Source organism: Gobius niger (assembly GCF_951799975.1).
Source record: "Gobius niger genome assembly, chromosome: 8".
NCBI lineage: Eukaryota > Metazoa > Chordata > Actinopteri > Gobiiformes > Gobiidae > Gobius > Gobius niger.
The window spans coordinates 20,992,740-21,015,006 of NC_136859.1; the positions used below are offsets into that span (position 1 = coordinate 20,992,740).

Below are 22,267 nucleotides of genomic sequence, written 5' to 3' on the forward strand. Positions count from 1 at the left end.
CCACATTGAGAAGGCTTGACACACATAGGTTGCGCATTCACAACACGCAAACAATGCCGTGCTGTGAGAAAAAAAAGAAAAAAAAAAGACAACTTGGTATCTCTTTTATAGTTGGTCATTTAAGAGTGTTAAGTGCGGGATATGCAGGGGACGCTATGGACGACACATAATGTACAAACACACGCAGTACAGGGCCGATGTATTCCCAGAGCAATCAATAGTCCATTATGAACAAACTGCGCTTCACCTCCCACCCTGCTCCTAAACCGGCAGACAAAGAGGTATGCTGTGTGAGGGCTAACGCACAGCTGGATACCACACACACAAACACACACACACACACACACACACAGCATATCCACCTACACAGGATAAAGCAAACTTATGCAGAGGTTTAGGAATGATGAGAGCAGGGTGACTAAGAAGTGCAGAGTATGAGACAGTTGTTGACAAAGGTGGGTATAGATTGAGCTTGTCTAGTCAACAAAAAATAGACAGTGGCCTTAAGCTGTTTTATACTGCAAACTGCAAACAGTAGTGGTGGTGCAAGTACTTGTCCGTAGTTGTTTTGCTGGTAGTAGTCATTTTAGAAACACTGTATATGAGTTGAAGATCAAGTATACGTTTTTCCTGCTGTTTTGGTGCCGTTTGTTCCAAGTGGCAACCCGGCCCTGGCCTGTCAGAGCGGGTCATTCTCATAAGTACGAGGAGCAGTGGGGGGCTTTGAGGTATTGTTGGGCTCTGTGATTCCCATCCTAGTCCTAGTCCCATCCCTGCCCCTGCTCCCCCCCTCCCCATCTCTTAAACCCTGGCCTGAACAATGGCGGGGGTCTGCTCTGTCTGTCCAGTCTCAGCCTCACCCCCCTGCCCTGATAAATAGGCAGAGCGGGATCCTGCCCGCTGCAGTCTATTTGCGTGAGAAGGGCTTTAAGGATGGAAAAGAAGGGAGCACTACTGGGTTTTGTGTGTGCATGGGGAAGGAAGTGGCAGGTGTTTGGGTCAATACTGTCATCTCACATTTTGGGGACTGGCCCGTGCTGCTAAGGATTATGGAGTAATACTGAAAAGGGTGTGAGGTGATCACACATTTCCTCATTTACTCTCCTAGTTTACGTTGTTGCTGATAGGTTTGGGAAACAAAACTGATATCTAACAAAGTGTGCTTTTACTCGAAAATAGATGGACATACAGGCCAAATAAAAATTCAAAAAGTATTGCAGCTTGAACAGTCAAAGATCTTAACGGCTTAGTTCAAGAGACAACAGACATTTTCTACAGGATGTGATTACAACACAACTGATTCTAGGTTTGGTAATAGCACAAACACAATACTGGCCTGTGAGGCTGTAATAAAACCACATGGGCACGACTTACATATTGATTTGGTATAGATTTTTACACAAATGCCCTTGCTCTCTGACACAGTTTTTACCATTTATTCAGGCAGACTGTGTCATGATTATAGAGCACATCACATGGAGCAGTAACTTGCATAAAGCCTGGACTGTTTTTACTCATTGGGTTTCCAGACTTGAGACCAGCTTTAATATAACAGTCCCTTCTTTATAAATCAGACACAAACTACATTGCACTCTTTCGGTCAGATCTTAATTATCCATGACTTTACAGGTGATGTAAAATTACAAACAATCCAAATTTGAATGGACCAATGTCTTTAAAATGGCCTCCACAACAGGAATAAGCCATATCACTGAAACCTGTGAGTCGAAGAGATATCCTGCCATTACTGTGCATAATTTAAAGTCAGTGAATGTGACTTTCTCCCATGAGTCCAATCTGTGTGTGAGTGTCTGTGTGTTTGTGTTTGCAAATCTGTGCTTGTACTGTCCTGCCTCACACAGACACCCGTCCTCCTCTTCCTCATAGTCAGCCTGTTTTTCTCACACCACTCGTTAACCCCTCGGTGCTCCTCCGGTCCGTATAGCCGCCAATAGCTCCCCCCCCCCCCCCCCCCCCCCCTCCTTAACTCTCCATACGCCACAGCAGCATTCCTCTCTCACTCATAGGCGTTTACTAAACCATCATTACCTCAGATTTAAACAAAAGATGCCACAAAGTATTATTCAGAACCATAGCTGTCGTCCATAACAACCTCCTTCTCTCCAGGCTACACCCTTTCTGTGACCACATGCCTATAGACGAGACAATAGGCCGTGGGGAGACTGAAGCAGCATTCTGCATAAAATTGTAGTACAGCAACATACTGTTAGATGATTTAATTTTTAGTAACTTTATTTCTATTTCACTACAAATGACTCTACTACTTACATCTAAGCAGCAAGTGTGACCTAAGCACCACAAAATTGGTGAGTAGACTACACTCTAACCTGCCAGAAAGTGATTTTTTTTTTAAGGTGACGACAAAAACAGTTGTCTAATTGTACTTTTATGTTTAAAGCAGTACTAAGTAACTTTAAAAATCCTTTATGTAGTCCCTCTGGGGGTAATACAAGTGTTAATGGGATGATTGGGGGGGGGGGGTCTTTCGTCTCCCCCTGGTGTCTCTGTCCAGAAAACCACAATTGCAACTTTGCTGCCTACGGGTCGGTGGCGCAGTACACACTAATGGAATCACAAAGAAGAAGCTAACAGGCTAACGGGCAAAGCTAACTCTGGGCTAGCGCCACTTTAACAGTATTTACAGCCAAGTTTGAGTGAAAAAAAATATCTCCATTGTGTAATTGGATGTACAATATCCCTCTCTCCCTTTGTCTTTTCTGTCAGTGTAGTATTTACTCTCACGGACAATTAATGAGTAAACAACTGCAACATGCTATGACACCTGCAGTGGCGCTTGTGGCCAATAGGGGTTTGAGTTACTTAGTTCTGCTTTAAAAAAAGATCTCGCATACGTCCGGGAGCACCTTAGTCCCAGGTTGAAAATCACTGATCACTAAAACTTACTCTGTTATACTCTTGTATGTTTTTTGCTTGTACTTGATATTGTACTTGATATTTATAGGTTACAAGACCCATCATATGTACCAAAAGGCTGATTCCCATCTCCATCAACAGAGAAAGCAAATCTTGTTGAGCTAATATTGTAGCCGCTAGTCTAAAGCCAGGACTATTTTGACTCAAATCTAAATTGAATCTCTTCCTTCTATCGTCGACTTCCTGCTCTGTCTGTCCACTTGCCCTTGCTCCACACATCCATCCACAGCAGCGTTCAACCTCCGCCTCTCAACTCCAATCACTCTCTCCCAAGTGTAATTAGACCAGCGACCTCAAAGCTTCTCGCCCCTCGTTCGCTTTCTGATACACCATCTGATTTTGCCATTGGCTGTAACAGGACGGTCCAGCCGGTGACTGGGGGAGTAGGTAGGGGACCGCTGAACTGAGAGACGGCAAGTGTGAATATGTATTATGCAACACCGAAACGTCCTAAGTTTCTTGCAAAACTTTTCCCTGCATCGATTTGTGAACTTGGCAGAGGATTTGTGTTTTCAACCTGCTCTTACCTTCAGGCGTATACACAAGAACACATCCTGTAAGAGTTTTTGAGAGCAGAAATGTGAACAGGCCAATAGATGTGCTGTTAAACACACACACACACACACACACACACTGATATACACGGTGCTACGCTCCCACAACCGGGACGAGAGGGTTCCCACTGAAATCCTCCCATGGCTTGACTACAGAGCGTCTGTGTGGGCTTAAAGAGGTGTTCCACTCACTGTTCGAAAGCGCAGGTCTGCAAGCCAAAACCAAAGAAAAACAACTGCGGACTGGCATTGGGGGTTTTGCATGTCAGAGAGCCTACCTTTCTCAACATCGACGGTATGTAAATATTTATAGAGATGAAGACAGACTTTAAGGGATCCTGCATTATGTATTACAGCTTAAAAGTACAATTTGATTGAGAACACTGACGATGGTGAGGTGCTTCATGTAAAGGATGTGGTTGAAAGAGTTTGTCGTCTTTGAGTGGTTTTGTTAAAATAACATTTATCATGAGAAACTGATATGGTCACGTGTAAAACTTTCAGAGAAGTGAGTCTTCCCATACTGTCCAAGTAACTCTACATAAATAATAAAATCACTGCATGGTTAGAAAAACAACTTTTTCTTTTTTTGTCAAACAACTACAACTACCAAGCACATTTTCTCCCGTTTGACATTACCCAAATCGAAAACGTAACATAGCAACACAAACTAAAAGAAAACGAGGATGAAAACGCAACAAAAAAGGCAAAAAAAAAAACGGGGGAGAAAAGGGATGAAAGTGCAGCAAAAAAGCCACAAAAACACAACAAAAATGTGACAGAAAAGAGATAAAAGTGCAGCAAAAAAGTGACAAAAATTAGATGAAAAAGAACGTGAAAAAAGGAACAACAATGTAGCAAAAAAACACTGTAGGTTTTAGCTTTCAAATGAGGCGTTGCACTGGCTCCAGTCCAGAAGCTTTTAGATTAGGGTAAAGTCGAACTAGAGAAACTACACTCAGTTAAGGTGGGGGTTAAGAGGTTAATCCCCTCAAAACCGGCTTCCATATTCTGAGCTCAAATACAACACACTCTTGATACAAATAAACGGTCAGGCGACAGTGCAATGACAAATACTGACCACAGGTGTCACCAATGAGACGCGAAAGCTACATATTGCCAAAACAATGGCAGCTGGATAATAATAGTGAAAGAATGTGTGACTAAACCTACAACTTCCTGATGGTGGACAAAGTAATGAATTATTGCGAAGTTCATCGTTAACTCTGAGAAAAAATGAAACTGACACCTCCATTATCAAGAAATACCAGAGATTCCCAATAAATGTAGTTTTGATTTTCTTTTTTGAACAAGCCACAAGTGAAAGAGCTTCTTAAAAAAATCCACACAGAGCAGGATTATCAATCAACAAGGATAGTAATGAATGGGACATTTGAGTGACCAGGACTGAGACACTGTAGATCCTCTCAAAAGTATACCTTACAAAATATTTCACCTTTAAAGTACCACCAGGTCTCGGTCAAGATCAAAACCAGGTCTAAAAAGAGTCTAAAATACGTAGCTTCATTATAGCTAAACCGAGTGTAAACCAGACAAACACCAAGCTAAAAACGCAAGCCTAAATGATTTTTTTTTTAAAATAAATACCTATTGTGAAAGTATCAAAGCTGCAAGTAACACATTCCAAGCAACAAAGAATAGCTGTGCCTAATAATGTGGCCGGCGAGTTTATATGACACTCTTCCTTCAGACTGACAGGTAATATTGCGCACTCGTGTGGCTTTGTGGCTTTGATAGATGACGGATGGATGTGTAAAACGAACCGAACATCCCATCTGGGTCACGTATTATCGAGCTGGGGATATTCACATTGATGAAGTCATAGTGGCTTGTTAACCCGCGCAGTGCAAAACCCCTAAACTAATAGTAGAAGGGGAAAAAAAAAAAAAGAAGCTGTGTGTCCGAGCGCCAGGAGGAGAGAGAGATGCATGTCGAGCAGAACAAAAACGACAACGCTAATAAGAGAGAGAGGGCTGTGCGGCCAAGATAAGTGGTAAAACAGTGATGTAAAGTCATGGCAGGAGATGGACTGAGATAACAGGAGAGGGCTGAACGAGATGTGAGGAGATGAGTATCAGCAAGGCAGGACATAGCTTGTGTGCATGTCACAAAATATTTCTTTTCAGGGTCACCAAAACAAAAACATACAAACATATTGATTAGGCACATTTTGGGGATGAAATTTCAGACCCAACAGCCCCTGACAGTGTATTCATTTTCAGCAATAGACTATTATAATATAGCATCCCTATGGAAACAATGCTGACTATGAGCCACACCTCACCACAGTCACTCAATCGACGTGGTCATGTATAATTTCAATACGAGTAAATATGGGCGTGTTCTTAATATCTTTGAGCAGGTGTGTCTTTAGTTTATAAATGTGAGAAAGAGTGAGTGAACAGCCTTTTCCTTGTTTAGACAGATGTAGCGGTTTAAAAGGCGTTAGTCGCTCCAAAACCAGGAAGAGTGTTCACCCTCGAGCACTCAATCATTCAAAGAGAGGAGAAGCGAGAAGCTATCACAGTCTAAAAGTCTGATCAAAAAAAAAATCTAAGATATGTACATGTCCTTCTACTTTCTGATGCAACTGGTCTCGAAATCTAGATCACATTATGTTGTCACTGAACAAGTAGCATTCCTGGACCCACCTGTTAGCAATGAGCTCACCAGCCCAACCACGCCAGTTGCTGTGTTTATACAAGACAGGAATCACCACATCGAGGACCTACAATCCACGGGCAGGAATGTTCAGCTGGCTCTGGCAAGTCTGGCAAAATAACAAAAAAACAAAAACAAAAAGATATAAATTACTATGTTTATTCATTTGAATATGCTGACAAGGATACATTTTAGAGTCGAGGTGAATCTTCAATGATTATTGGTTGAGGTGTGTAGTGGGTTTGGCACTTGATCTACTGTGTGTGTGTGTATTATTGCTAGAAAAATATATCAACGGGCTCAAATTTTAGGTAAACCAAGTACACTAGTGCCAAACTAGGACTACGTAAACCGGGACAAAACAATCTACTTTTATTTGGATAGGATAATCGGGTGATGGGATAGGGGGTCTAACTGAACTAACCGACTAATAACAGTTTGTTTTCTTTGGATTATTTAGCGAGTACAAAAATCACAAAAAGCAAAATAACCTGTCTAATCTAATGTATAAAACTTCTTATCTGTATATTTCAACTACACACATGTGCACTGTTAACCTGCAACTGCAATACTGGTCTGTAAAATCGCAATTAGATGTTTTCTACACAAACCGTCTCTGCACAAACACATCGATCTACATTTGGCTCAGAGACTCTTTGCAAGAGGGCATCTATTTGAATAGAGTTTGCATTTTCATATAAAACAATTTATTACACATGTTGCTTAGGGACACTTGTCTGCAGCAGCGATATTGAAACAACACATGCAGAAAGATTGCAGCATATGTTAACATCACCCCACAATCAACAGCTGCACACCAGCACTACTACGAATGACCAGTCAGTGCGTGTGTTAATTGAGTCAGGCAGTGTGGAGTGAATACAAGAGAAAGCAAATGTTGCATCAAGTCCTGTTTGTGCAGGACTTGGCCCCAGAGAGATTCACTTCCAACGGGAGTTACCTGCATCAGCACAACAGCCGTTAAACCAGCCGCCCCTTCAAACTAGTGCAACTCTGACCATTGCACTAGCCGGCTGTTTAAGAAACAGAGGATTACTCACTCTGGCACAGTCCAGCACGCTAGTGGACTTCTTGAGAGGAGTGCCAAAAATGGCTATGAATATTTGCATCAACACAAGTGTGCAAAATACTTTAGTACCACTGTATTCATGTCCATGTATAATGTGACAAAAAAGTAGTACACAAACTCATATGCCAGTACAAGTCATCTCAATTATAGTGACACTAAAACCTTGAATAATTTGCAAACAAATTTGCAATAGATCTGGCTTGAGGAAGTAGTGAATGTACAAAACTGCTGATTGATCGTCACCAATGGCCATATTACATTTTATTATTGGAACAAAGGGCCATATGATCTTCCCAAGTGCAATGACTGGGCCTGAGGCCACACTTTGAAGAGGCCTCTTCTAAAAGGAGACATGAGTGTGATGATGAAACAGGATAATATGAGCGACTTGGTGTGATGTTCACTTAGATTTAAAATATGTGCTTGGCCCACACCAGGCCATCAAAGCTTAGAAATCAATTTCAGTGGGAGATCTACAGTATCGGGGCCAATGATGCCTGTGGAGCAGGGTGCCCAGGTAAATCTAAGCTTATACTGTACAAACTCCCATTGGGACTTCCAGCTGCAACTAAACAAATAAATGTGAGCAAAATATTTGCATAAAATATTTCAGATGTGGAGAGAGTGGTACAACAATGACTTTGCCTGTTGTCTCTTAAACACAAGGTACGGACTGAGTAAATGGGTCATGGAGACTTTATTTCAAGGGCTTTGTTTCAAGAAAGGCTTTGTGGTTGTTCCTAATACTATTAATTGGGTGATTTTGCGGGGTTGGTCTGGTATAATCTGGGGGGATTAGCGGCCATCTCAGTTTTGCCAATTTGAGATTAAATCCCACAGCCACTTAGCAAAACCCTATATTTACTTGAATGTGCTTAAATGTTGTGCCACATGATAATTTAGGAATAAGGCTGGTGTGAAATTTGTAGCAGATGGTTTTCTACAATAATGATGGTCATCTTTTTATCTACTGGAGAGTGATGATGTGTTTGTGACTTGACTCTAGATGGCACGCACTGCAAAAGGGCGAGGCAGCACTACCACAGGCCCCTACCTTCCTCTCCACTAACCTCCTCACATCTGGTTACAATGTGAGAACAGAGCAAGGGAGCCAGGAGGGTGGCAGAAGGAGGGGGCCAGTGTACGTCGGGGGATTCTTTAGGTAACATCAAGAGCCAAGGTAGTGCTACTGCTATTACTGCTCTGTCAATTTGGGCAGGGGTAGCATGTGGCGCGAGGGGTGGGGGGTCTGTAGTCCCTCGATGCCTGTGTTGTTGACTGGTTGAGCCCTGAGCAACAGACAGACAGACAGAAAGGGGAAGGCAGAGAGTGGAAAGGAGCTAAGTAGCAAAACACCAGCTCGACGTGGGACAATAATCCAAACATTATATGAAGCAATAAAGGTTGTAACAGAGGCAAAATGAGATATAGTGTTTCGCGCGCTGCAGCAGACTGTATGCTTTAGCCACAAGTGGGGTTTTGGTGGAAGGCTATTAACCCCTGAGCGACACCTCTCCTCCTCCTTACCTTTGTCCTCACTGACCCCAGAGCCAGGCCTGACCCTGAAATCCATTCACTTACTAACGCTGGACCCTTTTACACCTGATCGCACATAGAGTGCAGGACATAGGATATAAATATTATCACACAGTAGTAATTCATGAGATTTAATTTTGTGTTGGAACTATGTTTTGTGATTGTAAATGTACTTCGCATTTCAATTGTCATTTTGTGAAGCACTTTGAGACTTCTTTGTCTGTGAAAGGTGCTATATAAATAAACAGTACTTAGCCTACTTACTCACTCTGTACAATGTGTCCAAACATGATGGACAAACTTTGCTCAAAATAAGAGTACGTCACAAATGTTACAAATGTAATTATTCTCCTCGAATTAAAGTGACGATATATAAAAAAGAGATAAAAAGAAATTTAAGGTAAAGTGAAATTTGTGATGTACCCGGTGCTCAAAAATCTGACTTGACTTGAAGTTTAAAGAAAATCTGAAACCAAGTCTTTGAAATCTTTGCTAGACATACAAAATTGTCTGCTGATATTTGGATTTTCCCCTTCAAACCTTGCCTAAACCATTTTTTTTTTATTATCACCACTGACTCATTTCAGGCACATCACACTAAAAGGGGAAGTTATATTATCTTCATTTATTTCCTTCAACTTGAGTGAGTTTGCCAGTTAAAATACTCTTTTCATTTGGCCAAGAACTAAGCATGAAAGTTTTTTTCTTGTTCTATATTTTTTAAGCAGACTCCTTGATTCTACAGTCCTTCATAAGCGAGAGTGCACACAGGCGTTCACTAAAAGGCAGCGCAGTGAGGTTGGGCTGACATCAGCGGCTAACGATCAGTTCCTCTGTGGGCTGAATGATTAGCTGCAGTAGCCCAGGGACATTTCCAGCTTGTTTCCCTAAGTTAGTCAGACATGCAACATCACTGGCATTCAATCTGCACTAACTACATCCACTCTCTGTCAGACCTGATGTAGCCAAAGCCCTGTTTGCTTCACTTTAGAGTTAAGGACAATTTGTTGTAGTGTAAGTTACCGCAGGGTATGATTTTTGGACCAGATTTTAATTTCAATTAAAGGTGTATTTTTCCCATTCGGTGCAATCTCATCCTATACGCAAAAAAGAGTATACTTATTTCGCCATATGAGGTTCTATAGCCATATCTCTGACCTGTTGCTAATGGATTATGTTACAAAAAGATAGTTAATCTAAAATCAGAACAAAACAACAGCGAACAACGTGCTTTGTTAAACTTTGGTATAAAATCGAAACATTTCCTCCTGCTATTATTTTCAGCCAAAAAAGTATTTCAAACCAATAAAACTTCCCTTTTCCCCACCTGATTTCCGCTTCCTCCTATGTGAAGCCTGTTTGCAACAGTATGATGAATGCAAAAAAGCAGCTTCCCTGCTTCGAGTTCACCCAACCCCCACCCCATCCTTAATGCCCTCTGGGCTGCTGTGAGTTTGGATTAAGTTTGGGTGCCATGTGCCCTCCCTAAACCAAGTACTGTCATCACTCTAGGAAAGATACACGGACAAGGGCACAGCTCAACGCAGCAAGTGCTGTGTAATGCAAGGTGTGTACAGTAGTTCAAAGAATGGGGAAAGACACAAGAAAAGCCAGTTTACAAATGGGAGCGCAAGTAAACAGGAGATTATTCACAACAAATATTGCATTAGGGTCTGTGTGTGGCAGATCAATACTGCTAGTCTACTACAGTGACATCTGGGCAGCACTGCTCCTTCCCCCGGCCGCTCTCCCCTTCTCTGGCTCTCAATCCCCGATCATAGCCACGTGCTCCTTCAGTCTGGTTCTCTCTGCTAAGCTTATTTCTCCTCTTTAATCCAGACGCAATCACAGCGACAATGCCAAAGCACCCGTTTTCATTGACACACACAAGCATGAAATGTATTAACTATGATCACTATGTCAGCTAAACCTGATAAGCTCCTAATGAATCCACCGCACTCAGCTGCAGCGTGGCGATTGTTATTTTATTGGATCATCAATAAGGTGCAAGATGGAAAATCAACATGACTGACAGTGACAGATAAGGCGCTGTGTAATGTAGTAAAAGGCTTTCCATTTAAAACTCAAATGAGATTGTGTGAGAGAACAGCAGTTTTTATCCAGTGGAGCGGATGATATTTGTAAACCCATCACAAGCTCTAAAAAAAAAAAAGGGTCAGCTGGTTCATCTGACACTTGAGGAAGCTGTCATTACATTGGAACTGGGAGTACCTGGAAAATATTTGGATGTAGGCAAACTGGTTCAGATTGTTCTACACACCCTATCCAAGACATAATCGGTATAATAAAAATAATTTTAAAAACTCTGGGTTGCCACATCTAAATAAGTCTTCTTATTAATATGAGCCTTTTGCTTTAAAACAGTTCTCCCTTTTCAATTTTGCTGGATTTTTTTCATTTAATTGATACTGATGTGCAGAGATCAGAAACTACAAGAGACTACTTTGATTAGATTTGAGATGAAAAAATAAATAAAGGATTTTACAGAAGCATTTTCATAATACTATAAAGCAGTACTAAGTAACTCATTCCCCTAGTGGCCATAAGAGCAACTGCAGGTGTCGTAGCATGTATTGTACATCCAATTACAAATGGAGATCATTTTTTTCACTGAAACTTGGCTGTAAATACTGTTTAAGTGGCGCTAGCCCGCAGTTAGCTTTGCCCGTTAGCCTGTTAGCTTCTTCTTCGTGATTCCATTAGTGTGTATTGGTGGCTCCGACCTGGTGCAGGAAAGCTGCAAGTGTGGTTTTCTGGCCAGAGACACCAGGGGGAGATGAAAGACCCCCCAGATGGACTACGAAAAGGATTTATTATGGTAAACAAGTTACTTAGAACTGCTTCAATGTGTCTTTACTTAAATAGTTATTTCTAAGACCGTCCTGGTGCAGTAAGTGCAGCATAGTTATGTCTGTGATAGGATAGAAATATGAAGCTACAATACTTTTACTTGAGTATGTTTGGCGTCTCCTCCAATGCTGCCACGTGAAGCTGTCAGAATGTGATGAAAACCTCTTTTAACGTGGGAGGTTCGCCATATTATGCTTCATTATTGTCAGAAGAGAGCCTTTTCTTCTTTTCTCCTTGATTTATTATTACACTGTTTGATAATGCAAGAGGCCCCATACAGTAATGAAACAAGCCAGGAGATATTTAATTAAAAAGGGATATCGTTTTAGTTATTAAGTGTAGGTTGAAGCTTGCAACTGCCCATTTTGCTGCTGACACTTTTGAGTAATCAGAAGGCGGATTAAAAAAAAAAATCACTCCCACATCTGCATTAAGAGCTGATCCCATGTGACCAAAGTTGTTTTTGCATCACTAGGTTGTGTAATGTCACATACAACAGTCTAAAAAGCCCATAGTCTAACCAGAAAAGAAGAACAAGGCAGAATATTACGCTGGAGCATGCCTTTTAGTTGTCAAGACGTTTTGACCTGGTTTATGGCTAATATCTCGGCATTTATTACAATGAGAGCAAAACTGGCATTAAGGTCAATGTCCTCTCTGTCAGCAAAATGTGGAATCACTATTTTGAAAGCCGCAAGATTTCATTTTCATTTGGTACATTTTTAGATCTATTAACAATATGAGGAAAAACCTGAATACTGCAATAACAATATTTTTGCCTTATAATCCATTTTAATGCATGAAACAACATTAAGTGATTTGCTTTGTTTTGTTCATGGCCTTGTGCACCTTTAGTTTGTCGTCAGGCGCTAAACCAATAAAATTGAAAACGACCGATTGATTGTTGATTGTCATTATTGATTACTGAGACAATAGCTACATAAAAATGGAAACTAAATGAATAAAAACAGGACATTTTTCGTTTTAAAGGTTTAACATTTTCTGCGCAGTTTTTGTTCCCCCAGAAAAGTCATATTGGCTCCTTCCCTCAAACTGAGATTACATCATCAAATTCAATAACATCATGAGAGCGACCGACCACAGCTAACATATAGTGAAAAGTAGATTTCTTAAACAATCACAGTTAAGTCGATCAGCAGCATCCATATCAAATAAATCTACATATTCTACTAAAGTGCACTTCCTCCTTTATCAGCCTGCAACAGATAACGCCTAAAGACCCCTCCACTCCCCTCCCCCCAATGAGCTCGGTTCCTATCTTAATCCACTCATTATTATACATTGCTTCATTTATACAGTGAAGCTATCAGGTGTTCTCCTGCTGTCTTGTCCAGCACGGCTTTTATGTTATCGATCTGTGCAAGGTTGGGGAAGGGTCCAGGTGCAACCCAAATAGAGGGATTAACTGCCCACCTGTTACTAAACTTGGAGACGAACAACAAACAACATGATTGCACACTTCAGATGACGGTCAAATATATAAACGGCCTCATTATTAAAGGCAGTAAGGAATACATTTCCCATGGAGGCCTCATTTATTATTTAATCTAGGAGCTCGGTGTTTCTAGGCTAACACTGAGAGACTGCCCTTTCAGAATGGAAACCCCACCAAGCGCCAGAAAATCAATGCACTCACTACTGACAAAAACCTTACATTGAAATTACAGGACTGTCTCAGCCACCGCAAACATGTATAATAGTGAATATATTTTCAGTGTAATCCCATCAAGAGCTTATCGGATGAGAAAATGATTTCCCTTTGCAGTTGTTACAGATAGCTCTAAATGCAGATTGGGCTATGAACGTACGTTGAAGTAAACAGATTTTAGTGATAACAATTTTAATGTTGGTTTATTCACAGTTGACAAAAAACTATTCTGAAGATTCTTAGCTTTCAACTGACAGAAAAGACAAAGGGAGAGTGGGATATTGTACGTCCAACTACACAGGAGGAGATTTTTTTCCCCTCTCAAACTTGGCTGTAAATACTGTTTAAGTGGCGCTAGCCCGCAGTTAGCTTTGCCCGTTAGCCTGTTAGCTTCTTCTTCATGATTCGATTAGTGTGTATTGCGCCTCCGGGTCAGAGCAGGGAAAGTTGCAAGTGTGGTTTTCTGGCACCGGGGGGAGATGAAAGACCCAATCATCCCATTAACACTTGTATTACCCCCAGAAGGACTACGGAAAGGATTTATGAAGGTAAACAAGTTACTTAGTTCTTCTTTAAGGCAACTCAGGTTTAGTCACTGTAGTTGTAGTGCCATACCATCAAGACTGCATCTCATACTTCCTGAAAACAAACTCAATAGTTTATCTGCTGATTCCAATTTAAAGCATATTACAATGACTAGACAGAGAGTGATGGTGAAGATGTGTGTAGTGTGTGGAAAAAAGTATGGTGAAATACCTACTCCACTTTTAACTTTATTGACTGTGAGGGCCATCGATTATGTCACAACGGTGCAACATTTGCTTTGTGAAGCCATTTTGATGCATGTAACATGATAGGTAATTGTGATAGTGATATACCACTTTGGTGTGATTAACAGCGGTCATCAAATTGTGGTATGTGTACCTGGTGGTACTTGGGCTTCTCCAGGTGGTGCAGGGTCATCGCCAATGTTTGACTTCATTCATTTTAATTAGAGATACTGAATGATTATTTGTTTTCGTAAGTTTAAATTTATTCTAATGCTTTTTATCTTTATTATTTTTTAGACCTGGCTTAGTTATGATTTGATATTGATGGAGGCATGTTGATGGAACGTCAAAAGATTTATTGAGGCGGTACTAGGAAAACCACTGATAATAATCCAATTTGTAACTTTGTGAAAACTATCAAAGCAAACATTAGGCAACGTAGCTACAACTGATAAACCTACAGAGCTTAGGCATATCTTTCTTTTGCCCCCTGGAGCTGGTAAAGGTAGATGACCATGGTGAAAAGGCACAGTGCAGTAATGAGTAATGAAAACAGCGCGTTACTGCTGCCATTCAGTAAAGGGCCTGCTGTGGAATGTGAGGCACCATTCATCCGCATGGGTTAAAAATGCATTTCTGCCACCACAAAGCCCTGCCTTGTCTTCATTGTTTCTCACCACACCAATAAAACACTTCCAAGTTCTGAGTGACAAGACACCAAAATATTAAAATGCTAATTTTACTCCTACAGTTCCACAGAGATGTAAATAGGAGCCACAAAAAGGCTGAGATAAAGAGCTGAAGTTTCATCATGATAAGTGTGGCGACAGCAGAGTAAGCACACAGGCGGTGCACAAAAGACAAAGTCCTGTTGACAAATTGTATGCAGTCAGGAGAACACTGTGCTGGGTATAGACTGAAAAAAAAAATCACTTCACACTTATATTAGTCGAGTGATTCAAATAAGTTCAAGAAATACGGTAGTAAAGAGGAAGTATTAGATTTATATGGAAAAGTGAGTCAGCTCTGAGTAACTATTTGGAGGTCAAGTTTAATACTACACATATTTTGCTTTATATTACTGATAGGAAAGGGCATTCAAATAGGTCTTCCCAAACTACAAACAAAATAATCAGCAGTCAAGAGTGTCCACTGTCCTTTAATGTATAGGGAAAATAGATGTATACACCGCAATCGCGACTACTACAAAACTACAACATAAACAACCTAAACTAAATGATATTCTTGGTGTAAAATGTTTGACCTGAATCCCCAACAGCCACAAGCAATGAGTCACTTTTAAACATAGCTTGGGTTCAACTCCTGGCTGACTTTACTGTGTTCAACAAGTAACCTCAGACATGACGAACCTGATGACATAACACTGCTGAAAAACATACGTCGTCGTAGTTTAGATTGTCTTCGACTCTCCCACGGACTGAAAAACAAGCATGACCTCAAAACTGACACAGTAGTATGCTAAATTATACAGCAAAACATTGTTTATTTACAGTGTTGCTTGCTTGGAAAACATATGTCGCCAATGATCTGTTAATTTGCTGAAGTGTGGAGATTTAATGACTTGTTTGGGGACGTTGTAAATTAACTAGTAACATAGTGTGTTTGAGATGTGGAGACATTGAAATCCTGTTTGTAACAACAACAAAATCGCACAGTCTCTTCCTCTCACTCTCTCCACCCTTTTCTCTCTGTATTTCTCCTGCTTCTGTCTCTGTCTGTGTGTGCGAACCCACAGTGTGCTTTTCCAACAACTACAAAGAAAAACTGTGCACAGCAGAAAGTCAATATTAAAGGGGATGGAGAGGAAATCAAGTGCCAGAGAGCTCACTTTAGATCCCCATACAAAATGATGAATGAACAGTATTAAGTAATTACTGCACAGTTAATGGAGTAAGTTCTCAAAGCAGGACATTACGTTGTATCCAAATGGTTCAAAAAATACAAACTTGTTTTGATTGTTTAGTCCAAAATGGAGCGTGTTCTCTGTTCCAACCCTTTACACCATGCTTTATCTTACTGTTTTCTGATAAGGGCTCATAAGTGACACTCATTATGACAACCCTTTAAAGTCTCCATTTGCATGCTAATATCTCCTTAATGCACATTTTCATTACTCAACATGGTATTTTGGCCTGTATAATCATTGGAGGACCCTACTCCATAATCTAAGAGTCTGTGTTTATGCATATTTTAAAGCTATAGTCTCCATAATTAATGCACAATATGCCTCAGAGACATTCACCATATGAGTAACAATCTCTTGCCTTCAAACTAAGTACATGTGTATTCAAGGCTGCATATTTCCTTACATGCACAGCAATAAAGTCGTGGCTCACAAGGTCCCATGCTGTTATCACTTAAACATTCCTCAAAATGACCCTTATCTCCATTGTAGCACATGTACTTAGCAGCCAGCTCTCACCCCACACTCTCCACACACACTTAAAACGAATGAGTTTAATACCAAGGAAGATTGAGCAGTCCGGAGCGCGCACACCCACTTCATAACAAGCAACAATCATACACTGCCACACCACTTCCTTACCATTTATAACGCCGCTGCGAGCTCAAACAATCAAGTCAAACAGTCAAGAACAGTCTTTGGATTTGGGGGATAGGAAGATCCAGCTGAGATAAGCACGGGACACTGCACTACAACTGGCAACAGCGAGCTCGTGCGCTTTCACTTTGCAAAAGCATCGCGCAGAAATAATTATCTCTGACGAATTCCAGCCTCCTTGTGAAGTACAGAAGACTACAGGTTCTCCTCCTGTCTCTCTCTCTCTCTCTCTCTCTCTCTCTCTCTCTCTCTCTCTCTCTCTCTCTGTCTCTCTCTCTCTCTCTCTCTCTCTCTCTCTCTCTCTCTCTCTCTCTCTCTCACGTCTCTGTCGTTTCACTTCAGTGGCTTTCACTCACAGTCGGAAATTATAACATCAAAGGTATACTGTGATCAAATGTTCGGTTAGATTATAAAGTGGAAAGCATCAGGTGTCGACATTTGACGGGGTGATGAAATCAATACTAGTTTAATTGTGATGATTAAATAAAATGCGTTTTGATCTCGTTTATGGCGTGAAATTCAGATTTTGCGGAAGGAAGTGAACGCAGCCTGAATGGAAAGGAGCCCTGTGCAGAACACTAAGGACAAGGCAAAAAAAAAAAAAAAAAAAGACAGAAAGTTAGCCCGGTCGGGAATTCACTGCCAACCTGCAGAGCAAGTTGTGTAGCTCGTATTTTACTTCGATTAAAGGGTTCTTTGAAATTGCTCAACTGATGGGGTTGAGCACGTGAACTGAACTGTCCAGGAAAACAACAGCACTGAGTAATTACCCCCTTACTCGCTGACTTATCTGTCTACTTGACTGCATAAATGCGCAATCACATCGGCGCGTAAAGGAGACGCTACTTTGCCTCAACCGCCGTGGTTTTATAGTCACCTGCGCGTGCTGCTCGTGTCAGATAAAAGACTAAAAGAGGAAGCAAAGAGGGCGTAATTAAACTGGATCAGATTCGCACCGAGGCTGAGCCCCTAATGCACTATGGTCTCATTGTGTCCCTTTAACATAACAGCGGGCTCACATCCTGTAGGTGCATCATCGATGAAGGAAAAAAAGTTGAAAAGGGACAGACCCGCTTGCTCCCTCCTCCCTCTCTCCTCTCCTCCTCTGCCACATGTTTAGGCACCCCCAAACACACGCGCGCGCACACACACACACACACACACACACACACACACACACACACACACACGCACGCACACATCACATGCAGATGAGTTGAGAGCGCAGGGGTCGGCCGAAATGACTCTGTTCACACCATAATAGCTTTGGGTTTGTATCACATCCTATATATTCACACACACACACACACAAAAACAATCACCTTTCCTCATTGGGGACTCGCAGCCATAGCCTATAAGCACCTGTGCCTTGCTCACTGGCAATTGTGTCCTGATCTTGTGTCTATTATCTAGGACACGAGTTCCTAATATGGATATGCGCCCCCCCCCGCACCACCACCACCACCACCACTACCGACTACCCCTCCCGTTCACCTCCACCCAGTGAGTCTGTCTCTGTCCGTTTGAATAGTTTTAACGGAGTTCTTCCTCCTTCTTTGAGATGCTTTAACAATAGACCGTGCGATCCTGTGAGCGCAAAACCAAACCTAATGTGGCCCCGCTTAGGTGTACTGAGCGGTAATGAAAAGTTAGGCTGGGTGAAGATGTTTCAGGAGAGACACATGAAAACTCATTTAGACTAATTAGAAGGTTTGTCCAACGTATTATTTGTGGGGGAAAAGCCTCCAGTGACAACCAGTTCTTTCCACTCCAAAAGTGGGCTGGCTGGTGTTACAATGATCTTTTTTTGTCTTTTTGCCAAATACTTAGTTTTGTTGTCAGTCAGTTGTCAAGAGGTCACACAAGATTATTTTCTCTATCAAGTACTGCAACCCAGCCTCTCTGCGCGTAACCTATTTATAAATCAACATCAATCGCTATCCACCTATATCCCATTGTAAAACACGAGTGATGGTTAAGTGAATCTCGTCTAGTACGGTGTCCTAACGACACAAATTCGGCGGTGTGCGTACCTGCCTCGTCCGAAAGAGTAATCCAGGGTGACTTCAAGAAGCGCAGACAATCCTAAAGGTGAAAGCATGCTCTTTGCAGTGTATGCTGAAGTGCATGATTGAGTAGGGCGAGTCCATTCAGTCTCAGGGGGGGTGCGCCGCGGACTCCCATCCCCGCGTGGCACCAAATGCGGCACATAAAGTCCACGAAAACAAGTCACGCCTCGTCCGTCTTGTTATACATTCGCGCGCAGTTGATTCGCGTTGTAGATTAAAGTTATACTGATTTAAACGTGTCCTCGCCGCTTCCTGAAACCCCTATTTAACTTGCGCATGGCTTTTTCCGCATTAAATGGAACTATCTGCTATTGTCTCATCAGCGAAAAGTTGTTGATTCTGTTAAAGATAGGAAAAGTTACAAACGAATAGCATATTACTAATAAAGCGCAAATCCTGTCACACATTCTCACATTTAAAAGACGATGAGATCTAAATAAGCATTCTTTGGCATCAAATTATGACACTGTAGTCATTATAATGTTATAAAGTCCAAAATGTTTTAGACTATATATCTAGTCTATTCGTGTATCGGCACCTGCACGTAGCGCGTAAAAACTGTTACAAATGACGACCACGTTTCCAAACGCGCGTGCCCTTGACGAGAAGATGTTTATATATTCAGTCTATGTGTTTTTAGCAGTTAAGAGAACACACTTCTCCTTATCTCTCACCAGAATCACCCTTGTTTACTGTCACGATAGTTTCTAATTTGGACTGGTTTAACTTGCCTTTCGGCCCTTAAACAAGCACAGTTTAATAAACTAATCCTTCACAACTTGTTTGGCGTTTTGGATGTGGCAAAGTGGATCATTTTTAAAGCAGGTTTTCCCACCTTGTTTCATTATTGGCTTTGTGTTGGAGATGACTAACATGGCAACAATGTGATTAGTAGCTATAGCCTAGGCCTAAACACAACACGCACATTCTAATATGTTGCTTTATAAATATGGTGTTGGTCTATACTAAAAACAAACAAACATTGAATTTAGTCATTCATCAAATAAAGCTCGAGGTTTGCTTTGCACATACCAGCGCTTTTGCCAGATAAAAAACTGCTGAGATTAGTAGGCTTGTGCAACAGGAAAGTCTTGAATTGTTGAAAATGAGTGTGATCACCAAAGAAACGAGTGGACAAATAATGCAAACCCTCCTTTAACACTGCATATCTCCTGTTACGTGCCTGCCCTATGACACAGCATTGATTTTCCTCCAGGTGCATGTTCAATCCATTAGGGCTCATACGGTAGCCGCACATCCACAGTGTGCTGCCGCGGCTGTTTTAATGTACTACCTCTTATTGTTGTGTGTTGAAGTCATCTGTAATAAGTGTCACTCCACGGAGCTGCAGTGGGTGTTGAGCAGAGGTCAGCCTTGTTTGCTCAGCATGCACGCACTGAAAGGGAGCCATGTTGGGGACTGCGGATGCACCAATGACTTAAAACATACAGACATCTTACCAGTAGCAGCGCAGCCTCGATTTGTACCGGCAGCTGGCTCAAGTGCTCACAGCCCTAGAGAAGCAGAGGAGGATTCAGATCTGGACACACAGACAGAAGAGCTCAGCCATATGGTGAAATGACAATCACACCGGTAGGCATGAGCACAAACTCTCTTTCATCGAACTGTCCTTGATGAAATCTACACTGCTGAACTGGCCTGATAATAAAGAAAGAAAACATAAGACACACCAAAAGCCCTCTAGTCCAAGACACAAGACCAAATGCAGCGCAGCATTCTTGAAATGTGATCTACACACACCCAAACTAATGTATGCACACAGACCTCCGTGTTTACACACCCTATTTTCAACACAACACAAACTCTGTCATGTTTTGTGACATCCTGGGAGCTTTACGACACCCCAGCATTTCAAACAGAAGAACTGACTTTCCTAAGAAACTAATATACTCCACTGTAGTGCATGTGAGTCACTGTTATGATACTTCCTGTTTTAAGAGAGCAGCTTAAAACACCCTCCTCTCTCCACTCCATTCCCATGTCAGAGGGAATGTCAGGACAAACACACACCAAGGTGCCCTCTGCCTCAGTCTTTGCCTCTGTGGAGCCACTCACACACAGAAATGCTTATATATCATTGGTCCTAACTCCCGTCTTCTATCCAATAGTCACCCCACTCCTCATTTTAAAAGACACCTCTGAGGACCTTCTCCAAAGAGAGAGGATTCTTTACATGCTAACAATCATAACAGATGCAGAGGAGAATATATTACACTGCAGGAATTAATATTTTGCATGCATGGAAAACACCTACATACTTCAAGCATACTCCTAGCTTAATTATTTAGTTAATCACTTACACACAGAAACATTACTTGTAAGCCATTGTAAACTAAAGCACCAATGCATTTTGAGAATAGAAAACAGACATTGGTATTTTATACACCTGTAACCTTTAGTAGTTCCTCATATCATAAAACATGATTAAATGTTAACCATAACAATAAAACACATTTCCTTATTAAAGAGACTTTCATTTTGACTGTATTCCATTATCATAATCTGCCTTAATTTCCTGACAATCAAACGTGTCCCACCATTAAATCTTTTGCCACCCTTATGCAGTGAACAACAGTAGTTGTTTGATTACGCCACCTTCACAAGTTTTCTCCGGTGACTGACACCCACAGCCCCCTTGCGCTCAATTAGCTTGCAGTGCATTAGCAACCACATGCTAATTGTCAGCTGCAGAGAAGTGTAAGGAGAACCCTGGAGGAGTTACCTCCGGGAGCGTTGGTGGAGGAGAGCAGGGCGGATGAGCGGGTGGGAGGGGGTGGGGGACAGGCTGGTGGTGCTGCTGATGTGCTTTGTTGCCTAACTACCCCAGCGAGCACTAAAGGCACAGAGTCAGAACAGCACGAGAGAACCCAGATCTTTGCCATGTGAAATATTTATCAGATATCAAATTACCTCTTCTGAACGGAGCACTATTTTATTTTGTTTTCACTGAAATGAAATCCACCGCTGATAACTCCATGTTGTAACTTGTCTCTTTGTCTTATGCATATTGTTGCAGCTGAGACTAAGGCTTTCAATTTTGTTGTGAATTATACATAAGAAAGTCTCATTCTCTTTCGCTCTGTGTCTTGTTGACTTGATCTCATACTCCTTTAGGAATTCATTCACTTCCTGCTGAAACACACTTCCATATGTTTTTTTTAAATACATCTAATTCACTCTAAATACTGCACACCTCACACCTCTCAATTTCCCCATAGATTCTATCCTTATTCCCTAATCTCAGGGTTAAGGGGAAGATGGCAGATCATTGTTTATGGTTTCTTTAGCAGTAAAGCAGCATCCACCCTGAAGAAACCAGAAGGCAAATACTTAAGAGAAACGGGAAAAATGACAAAAATGCCCCTCAAAAATACGCAGCAGCATTAAACGGCTGACTCTTGCTGTTGTCAGTTCAGGGTGTGGGTACAGTGAGGCAAAGGGAGGGGTTGTTGAAATGTCCTATACAGTA

General features: G+C 41.5%; 1 protein-coding gene across 6 annotated transcripts in view; it reads right to left on the bottom strand.

Moving 5' to 3' along the window:
• Positions 1 to 18,824, bottom strand: part of LOC306966371 (zinc finger protein 516-like) — a 39,151-nt gene extending 20,327 nt beyond the window's left edge. For 2 of the 6 annotated variants that reach the window (XM_079561112.1, XM_079561117.1), the window contains exons 1-2: positions 18,742 to 18,794; positions 6,182 to 6,300 (exon numbers count right to left, since the gene is read on the bottom strand). The gene's annotated coding sequence lies outside the window, so the exon portion shown is untranslated. Of the gene's footprint in view, positions 1 to 6,181; positions 6,301 to 16,693; positions 16,948 to 18,741 lie in introns of those variants that run through there. The other 4 variants (XM_079561113.1, XM_079561114.1, XM_079561115.1 and 1 more) reach the window with 4 other exon arrangements.
• Between the last annotated feature and the right edge of the window lie 3,443 nt (positions 18,825 to 22,267).